The sequence below is a fragment of the Elephantulus edwardii genome, unplaced genomic scaffold (assembly GCF_000299155.1).
Source record: "Elephantulus edwardii isolate Elephantulus edwardi_28Jun2011 unplaced genomic scaffold, EleEdw1.0 scaffold00119, whole genome shotgun sequence".
NCBI lineage: Eukaryota > Metazoa > Chordata > Mammalia > Macroscelidea > Macroscelididae > Elephantulus > Elephantulus edwardii.
In genome coordinates this window covers 7,355,250-7,365,293 of record NW_006399869.1, presented here as the reverse complement: position 1 = coordinate 7,365,293, position 10,044 = coordinate 7,355,250, and the positions used below count along the sequence as shown (strand labels likewise).

Below are 10,044 nucleotides of genomic sequence, written 5' to 3'. Positions count from 1 at the left end.
GAAAAATAAAGGAATTTTCACCCAGTCAATCTTAGAGAATAAATATTTCCAACCACTAAAATGACACTGTTAACAGGGAGTTGAAAGAGAATTCTATGGAATGTGTTTGCTGTTCTCTAAGAATCTGGGTGTTAGAGATATCTGCCTTCCTGTGTAGTATATGTGTGTCCCCCCCCCAGTTTTCATATATTCCATTGCTATAGATATACTACATAATAGAATAATGACAGTATATATTTTTTATCAGTTGCACAGCTTATTTTAATAAAAAATGAATTTGTATGTTGTTAGCCTATTTGGTGATTGAATCTTCTTGAATTTTCTTAATCAAATGCTATTGTGCTATTTTGGGAACTGGGGCCTCTGTCCCCTGCTGTCACTTGTTCATGAAACTGGGTTTATCTTGACCGTGGTGTGACATATTCAAACAAGCCTATAGGGGCCATCTTGCTCATGGAGGTCACAACACTCTTGCACAATGAGTACATGCCACTTGTCAATGTGGTACATTCCCTGCTGCTAGACCTTGAGTTAGCTCTGCCAATGGGCCCCCTCTATCTTTGCATGGTCAAGGAATGAGGGGAGATCTAGCAATTGAGTGGTGAGTTCTCCTATGGATTGTGGAGTGGGCTGAGTCAGGGCTCCATTGGAGAACCTGGCTAGTGACATATTCAGAGGTGAGGGCTGGGACTGGGCTGGGGGCTGCAGAGTATGAGGCAAACCAAGAGGTGTGAAGGTGAAAGGCAAGCTTTGTTAAGGCACATGTGGATGTGGGCATTCTGCAGGTAATACTGCTGGATCTTCTGCTGGATGAGCTTGTGTTTATTTGGTGGTGAGACAGAATATCATGGAGTAGTTGTTCTGGAGGCAGTATTTGGCATGTTAGCAGCAGAGGGTAATGAACTGTGTGCAGGCATGGCAGCCACGTTTAGCCTTAAGCTTTCATCTTCCAGGAGAGCAGAAAGGAGCAATTGCTTGCTTGGCACGAGTAGGCATGCAATGCAGTGCCTGACTTTCTGAAGCCGTAACTCATGAACTCTCTTTGGTTTCAGCTGGCCTTGGATGCTGCCCTTCTTACCTATCGTGTGGCTATAACTCTTAAAGCAGTTGACACACAGATGTAGTCCTTAGGACTTTTCACTGTTTGCCAAGACAGGCAGCCCAAAAGGTTGATTGAATGTCAAAATAGACTTGGTCCTTTGGGAATGGTTAAATGGCCTGAGAGGCTTTCTGAGAAGACTCTTATAACCAGAAGTGGCTGCAACTTGATCACCAACAGCTTTGATTTGAGGCCTTAGATTTCAGAAAGCACTTAAGGGGTGTTAAGAACCAGTTATTTGGGTTAGTGCCAGTAGTTTATGGTATTCCCTGGAGGACAGACTTCAAGTAAAACTGGAAATGAAAGTTTGAGATAATCTTAATGACAGTATTTTAAGAAAAAATTTCTATAGATATTGTTTACAATATTCATTCATCTAATAGACTAATCACTTGCCATTTAATTAAACATGTATTCTTATGTCATTTATTATCAATACAACTTTAATCTGCACTGAATTTTATTAATTTGTGAATAATTAGACTTGTGTAAATTTAATTACATTAAATAAGTGTATTGCATTCAGTAAATTTGTGAGTACAAAAAGGCATTTATGTGTTTATAAAAAATAATTGGATTTTCATATATTTATATCAGTGAAAGTACTGCATTAATTTTTCTCTTCCTAGATTGGCCTCTCTTTATCTCCTAGAAAATAAATTGAATATTTTAACTTACTTTGTTGTTGTTGTTATGTGTCATCGAGTCATTTGCGACTCATAGCTTCCCTAGGTACGAGAGCTCTAAACATGTTCTATCCTGTGCCAACCTAGCCATCTCAAATGCACGTATTCCCACCACTCCAGCCACAGAAGAATCGATCCATCTCATCAAAGGTCTTCCTCTCCTTCGCCGTCCCTCCACTCTGCCAAACATGATGTCCCTCTCCAAGGACCAGTCCCTTCTTGCAACATGCCCAAAGTATGTCAGACAAAGCTTTAGAATCCTTGACTCCAAGGAGCATTCTGGCTTCACCTTCTCCAGGACAAACCTGTTTGTTCTCCTAGCAGTCCATAGTATATTCAACACTCTTCTCCAGCACCACAGCTCAAAGGCATCAATTCTCCTCCTATCAACCCTATTCACTGTCCAACTCTCTTATGCATAGCATGTAATTGCAAAAATAATAGCCTGGATCAGGCGCACCTTAGTATCCAGCCTGACGTCATTGCTTTTCAGTACTCTTGAGAGGTCCCTCACAGGTGACTTTCCCAATGCAATTTGTCTCTTGATTTCCTGGCTGCTGTTACCAAGAGGGTTGATTGTGGAGCCAAGCAAACTAAAACTGCTAAATCTCTCGATCTCTTCACCATCCATACTGATGCTGCCAATTGACCCAGTGGTGAGAATATTTGTTTTCTTGATATTGTGCTTCAATTCATATTGAATACTGCAGTCCTTGACCTTCTGCAACAAGTGCTTCAGGTCCTCCTCAGTTTCAGCTAGCATGGTTGTGTCATCTACATAACGCAGGTTGTTGATAACTTTTCCACCAATCCTGATGCCACATTCCTCCTCATACAGCCCAGCGTCTCAGATGATCTGTTCTGCATATAGATTGAAGAGGTATGGAGACAGAATACATCCCTGACGTGCTCCCTTCTTGATTTTGAACCATGTAGTGTCTCCTTGCTCTCTTCTGACAACTGCCTCTTGGTCCCAGTATAGGTTTCACATTAGCACAATCAAATGTTCTGGGATTCCCATTCTTCTCAGAGTCAGCCACAGCTTGTTGTGATCCACACAGTCAAAAGCCTTTGCATAGACAATGAAGCACAGATAGACATTCCTCTGGTCTTCTCTGCTTTCAACCAAGATCCATCTGACATTAGCTATAATATTCCTAGTACCATGGCCTCTTCTAAATCCAGGCTGCATGTCCAGATGGCATCATAGGAAGACAAAACAAAGTATTAGCAATGAAATGTGCAAGGAGCTGAAATCAGAAAATCAAAAAGGTCAAACTTGCTGAAGGAACTGAAGAACAAATTCAAACTGAAGAACAATTAAAGTTGCAATACTTAAGGATGCTTTGGGCAGAATATTAAATGTTCCAGTAAGCAATAAAATAAGATGGAAAGAGTATACTGATTCACTGTATTAAAAGGAATTGGTGAACACAGAAGTATTTAATTAAACAATATATGAGCAAGAGCCTGTGGTCATGAAGGGAGAAGTTCAGGATATTCTGAAAGAATGGGCATAAAACAAGGCCCCAGGAATTGATGGCATAACGCTTGACATATTTCAACAAACAGACGTTGCCCTGGATGTTCTCACTGAGTTGTGCCAAAAAATCTGGAGGACAATCAACTGGCCAAATGACTGGAAGAGATCATATTTGTTTATTGAAAAGGCAATACCTTTATATTTAATGATTATAAAGAATTTAGAGAAGTTTGTCACAGAAATTACGTTTAAAAATAGAGATAACGATGCTGTTGTTATTGTTATAAGTCTTCAAGTCGCCTGCAACACATAGTGACCCTACGGACAGCAGCTCTAAACCCTAACCTGTCCTGAGCCAGCCTCACTAATTCTGACACGCCAACACTCATTGTTGCAGTCACTCTATCAATCCATCTCATCTGGGGACTTCCTCTCCTGCGCTGTCCCTCCACCCTTCCAAGCATGATGTCCTTTTCCAAGGACAAGTCTCTCCTGTCCACATGCCCAAAGCATGTGAGATGGAGCTTCAAAATCCTAGCTTCCAAGGAAAGACTTGTTTTCACCTTCTCCAAGACCGATATATTTGTTTTCTTGGCAGTCCATAGGATGTTCTAGCCTCTTCTCCAGCACCCCAATTCAAAGATATTGATTCTTCTTCTGTCATCCTTAGTCATTGTCCAAGTCTCTGAAGCATACATAACAAGTAATTGTGAAGACCATGGCCTTGATTAGGCACATCTTAGTCTCTAGACTGACATCATTACTTTTCAGCACTCTGGAGAGGTCCCTGACAGCAGATTTTCTCAGTGCAATTCATCTTTAGATTTCCTGATTGCTGGTGTTAAGAGTTGAGGTTGTGGAGCCAAGCCAGCTATAGTTGTTAACAACCTCAATCTCTTCATCTATCATGGTACATACTGCCAGTTTGCCCAGTGGTGAGAATCTTTGTCTTCTTGATGTTAAGCTTCAATACTTATTGAAGACTACAGTCCTTGACCTTCTGCAGCAAGCACTTCAAGTCTTCTTCAGTTTCAGCAAGCAAGGTTGATAGAGATATTTAAAGTGTTATTTCTGGAGAACATCTTGATGAGATAAATCTTTCCTGTTCCTTTGTTAATGGAAACTTTTAGTTTGAACATATAGAAAGTTCCTGAAAGTCTTCTGCTAATATGATTTTAAACTAGAGTATTTTGCTCTAGCTCATGTTGACTTCACTTCTTTATATTTATGGATGTATATGCTCCTACCAGAAGATAATAATTCCATTCTGCCAGTAAGCTCATATTTTCAGCAAGAACATTATTATTTAATATGTTTTAATTATTTATTCAAAAATCTTTTTTGCATTTATATTAACTTATGAACAGAAGAATGTGTAATCCATCCTGTTTTCATTGTACATAATTCTCAAGTTCTGTTTTATGTGTTAAAATTGCAGGCTTAATGGTAAGATTATTTACACCATCATTTCAGTTTTTTATTAAATTTCTTTTTCTTCACATATACTTCTGAGAAATGACTTGTAGGTATAGATATTTATGAACAAAAGTAAATAAGATAATATCTTGTGGTATTTTTCCTTCCTTCCTTTCTTTTTTTTTTTTTGAGAGCATCTTTTGAGTTACCAGTGTAACTCACACTGGAAAGATAAAAGTTTTTCTCAATAGCAAAATTGCTTGTAGTTCTGGATAGAAACTTTCTTAAGAAAACAAAAATAGGGTTTTTTTTATATTTATACAAGATTTTTAGAATAAATCCTCTTACAAAATATGTACAGGCTATTGTGTATCTTTGACTTGTAAGTAAAAAGTCTTGAAAAAGGTTGTACAGATTCAGCTCAGTGGGAGATCATTGCTTTGCATGGGCTTTCATTCTCTATATATTCACATCTGAGTTTTCAACCATTATTTTTGTAAAAAAGATACAAATGTAACTTTTAAGGAAAGGACACAATCTACCAGGAAGCCATGGTAAAGCACTTTTACTAACACACTAAAATGCTAAATTAGTACTGAATCCCAAAGTTAAATCCTTTGTTATTCCAATGTAAATGGGCAATGTGTTTTCTCATTGCATACATTAAGAAACCAAAGAAAATACCCTACTTTTTTGAATCAATCTAGATTTTAAGAAAGATTTTGTATGATAATTGAAAAAAAGAAAAGAAATCTTGACCTAATTTACCAATATTTCTTTTGATGGTTTTATTCAAATAACTGATTCATGTTGTACCTAAATATATTTGAGCAAATTTTGTTCTGTTAATATTAAATTGAATAGTTCCAAAATTAAGAATAGGTGTATGCTGTTGTTTCTAATTACCATCAAGTCAGAAACTGCTCATGGCTGACTCTCTGGCAGGTTTGCAGAGGCAGTAAACCACACAAGAGGAGGCTATTCATTTTTCTTCTCTTGGGTGGCTGGTGGATTTTGACTGTGTGCATTCAGATTAGCAGTGAAGCACTTTACCACTAGGCCACCTGATATTTCTAGTATGTGTATATTTAAATAATATGAGGTGGATTGATTCAGTGACTGGGGTAATAGGGTTAGGTGTGTTGGAGACAGTGAGACTGGTACAGGATAGAGCAGAGTTTATGGCTGTTGAGTCGCAGGTGACTCGATGGCACGTAATTAAAACACACAACAATTTGAGATTAAGAATTTAATTAAAATAAAAAGAATTCTTTCAGAGTTGCTTGTCCTTTCCTTTATTAGTCACATCAAATAGTTTTACAAAATGAAAGGTGTCGCCTTAAATACAAAGAGGGTTCTTGCAAAAGTATAGATGCAGGAGAAAAAAATTACTAGTATGACTAAATAGGTGAAGCAAGGGCGATTTTTAAAACAAAACGGTATTCTAGTATTTATAATCATGGATATGTTATAGTAGGATAGCTTAGAACTGTACAACAGAATGGTTAAACTCTGAAGCAAACTATTGACTTTCACTAATGATAGTATATAAATGTTTGCTAATCATAATGAACGCACCATGGTGATACAGTTAATGATAAGGGAAATTGTGTGAGAAGAAAATGGGGGGAACATCAATGATGAATGACTTTTCTACTGAATTTTTCTGCAAATATAAACGTCTCTAAAAACACAGCGTCTAATTGTGAAAAAAATTTTCTTTTTTTATTGCTCACTTATTTGCTTTTTGTTTTCTGATTCATCTTTTAGTACCTGAGCAGTAACTTGAAAAGGAAAACTACTGCATAATCATGGTCATGACTCACAGTAGATGAATTTCCATAAGTATGCATCAAATGTGGGAGAAGGATGGGCAATCTCCTCCCATGAGATTGAATGCCTCTGAAAACCTGCTGGAGGATCAAGGATGAGTTGGATCTGACTCTGAAGCACACAACAACAACAACAATGTATCAAATATCTGGGAGAAAGTTCCCCTTACTCTTCCAGACTAGTATTTAAATTCTTGAATTTTCAGAAGGTATGAACTCTCTCATACAGTTGAAAGAAGAAAAGTGTTAAGTGGCCAAATTTTCGTTTTACCTGGATACACAATTAACACTCAGCCTACCAGCAGTTAAGAAATAAAAAGAAGTGTTGCATTGGGAGTGGGGTGGGTGGTGGAGTATACTGTCAAAGACCTCTCCACCAGTATCTGTTTAAAGACTAAGTTACTGTGAGGGAAATCAGAATTTTCAATTGTTTTATCTGCATCTGAAAGTGGGCAATGAATGAGGATAACAGAAAACTGAATATGTGTATTTTTATTGAGGTGTTGGGCAAGAGTACTGAATACCAAATGGATTGCCAAAAGAACAAACAACTATTTTAGAGAAAATAAAATCTGAGTGTTTCATAGAGGCAAAGATGGTTAAATTTTATCTCATATACTTTGGGTACATTATCAGGGGGAACCAGTCCTTTAATTATTTCCAGTGGAGTCAGGATACAGAATTAGTTACTGGGTATCACAAGCTATTAGTCACTATATACTTCAGCAACAAGACTTTGAAGAAGCAATGAGTATTCCCTGAAAGCAGGAAAATAGATCTGTTGTTATGTTCCATCGAGTTGTTTGCAACTCATAGCGACCCTATGTACAACAGCCCTAAACCCTGCACTATCCTGTGCCAATCGCACTGTCTCTGACACTCCCATCCCGATTACCCCAGTCACTGAATCAATCCACCTCATAGAGGGTCTTCCCCTGCTGTCCTGTCCCTCCATCCTCCCAAGAATGATGTCCCTCTCCAATGACCTCTCCTTCCTTACAACATGTCCAAAGTATGTCAGACGAAGCCTCAGAATCCTTGCCTCCAAGGAGTAGCCTGGTGTAACCCTCTCCAGGATGAATCTGTTTGTTTTCTTGTCAGTTCAGGGTACATTCAATACTCTTCTCCAGCACCACAGCTCAAAGGCGTCAATTCTCCTTCTATCCTCCCTAGTCATTGTCCAACTCTCTGATGCATAACAAGTGATTGCAAAGACCATGGCCTGTATCAGGCGCACCTTAGTCTCTACAGAGACACCGTTGCTCTTGAGTACTTTAGAGAGGTCCCTAAGAGCAGACTTTCCCATCGCAATATATTTTTTTATTTCCTGGCTGCTGGTGCCAAGAGTGTTGACCTTGGAGCCAGGCAGACTAAAGTTGTTAACATTCTCAATCGCTTCACCATCCATCCTGATGCTGCCAATTGGTCCAGTGGTGATAATCTTTGTCTTCTTGACATTGAGCCTCAATCCATATTGAAGGCTGCAGTCCTTGACACTCTGCAGCAGCAAGCATTTCAGGTCACCTCACTTTGAGCAAGCAGGGTTGTATCATCTGCATAACGCAGATTGTTAATAGATCTTGACACCAATCTTGACACCACACTTCTCCTCATAGAGCCCAGCCTCTCGGATAATCTGTTACGCATACATGTTGAAAAGGTATGGAGATAGGATACAACCCTGGCGTACGCCCTTCCCAATTTTGAACTATGCAGTGTTCCTTTGCTCTGTCCTGAAGACTGCTTCCTGGTCCAAGTATAAGTTTCTGCCCAAATCATTCTTAAGTATTAGAATTCAAGGGTTTTATTTGCCAGATCTCAACTGGATAAAGTGTCTTTTCCTCTGATGATTTAGGATTGTTTTTTTCTACTTTTTCACTGATTTATGGCTTTTTTTAACCTCTAAACATTATTTAATTATCTAGAATACCAATTTGTGAGGATAAACTCTATTTGTGAGGGAGAGTAAAGAACGCAGGTAGCTTTTGAGCTGAGGAACGGCTCTGATTTTGGGTAAAAGCTGGTAGTCAGCAGCTTTCTGGTCAACTTTGTTATCTAGTATTTCTCCTTTTCTGTGTCAAAAATCTCATCCTCCTGGTGACTTGACTTCCCCAGCTTCTTCTTCTTAAAGTAAGCATCATAAGATACTTTGGAATTTTGATTCCACTAATGTCAACTTTAGTGCAGGTGGCAATGACAAATTTTTGGTGTGTTCACTACAGAGGAACTTGATTGAGGGTCAGAGGCTGGGTCACAAGGAGCAAACCACCGTTTAGCTGCTTCAGGAAAGCCATTATCTTGCCCCTGTGGCGCCCTGTGAGGATGATGAGCACAGTCCTGGGGGTGATGCTCGCTCATAGCCTCCTGCTGACTGAAGGGCTTTTTGCCGTGGCTCAGCAGCTTCTGAGGCACGTCTTCAGTAGGGTAATACCTGGGCATTTTTTCAGTTTCATCACTCAGGTACCCACATTCTTGTCGCCACCTACTGGTTTTGTGACAGTAGCAAGAACCTTCTCCTTCTTCTTTTCAACCCTTGGACTTAGTGATCGAGTACTTCCTCTTGTACATGGCCTTCCTGGAATACATGACCGACAGGGAATACCTGCCAGTTCCCCAGACTAGGACAGGGTTGCGGCTGCAGTAGGGTTTTCCCCTTCTTGGGTGTTTTGCCTGTGTCCTTGGGCTTGGCTTTTTTAGCTCTGCCACTCTCATCTGCCTTCTTGGCTTCAGGCTTGGCCTCAGACTTCTTCTCCTTGGGGTCTACCTTTTCACTAACCATCTTGCAATATGGGGAAAAGAACTAAGAAGGCAGCTTCCCTGATTTGTTGCCTTTAATTTAAGACACAACTTGTTGTAATCCATACAATCAAGTGCCTTTGTACAGTCATTACAACACAAGTAGACATTCTTGTGGTATTATACACTTTCAGTCAGGATCCTTCTGACATCAGTAATAATATCTCTGGTGTCATGACCTTTTCTAAATCCTGCTTGATTTCTGGAAATTCCCTATCTATGTTGTTCACAGCTTTTGTTTGCTTGGCTCCACAATCAACACTCTTGGCACCAGCAGCTAGGAAATTAAAAGACATATTGTGATGGGAGAGTCTGCTGTTAGGGACCTTTCCAAAGTTCTGAAGAGCAATGATGTCTCTCTGGAGACTAAGGTGCATCTGACAGAGGCCATGGCCTTTGCAATCACTTGTTATGCATCAGAGAGTTGAACAATGACTAGGGAGGGTAGAAAGAGAATTGATGTATTTGAGTTGTGGTGCTGGAGTAGAGTATTGAGGGGTACGAAGGACTGCTAGGAAAACAGATTCATCCTGGAGAGGGTTAAACAGGTTGGCTACTTGGAGTCAAGAATTCTGAGACTCCATCTAACATCCTTTGGACTTGTAAGGAGGGCGAGGTCCTTGGAGAGGGACATCATGTTTGGGAGGGTGGAGGGACAGTGCAGGAGGGGAAGGCCCTCTATGAAGTGGATTGGGTCAGTAACTGGGGGAATTGGGATGTGTATATCAGAGA

The 10,044-nt window shown here is 39.6% G+C and overlaps 1 pseudogene; it reads right to left on the bottom strand.

Annotated features, from left to right (window-relative positions):
* Positions 1-8,437: 8,437 nt before the first annotated feature.
* LOC102868681 lies at positions 8,438-9,295 on the bottom strand (annotated as a pseudogene).
* Positions 9,296-10,044: the final 749 nt, after the last annotated feature.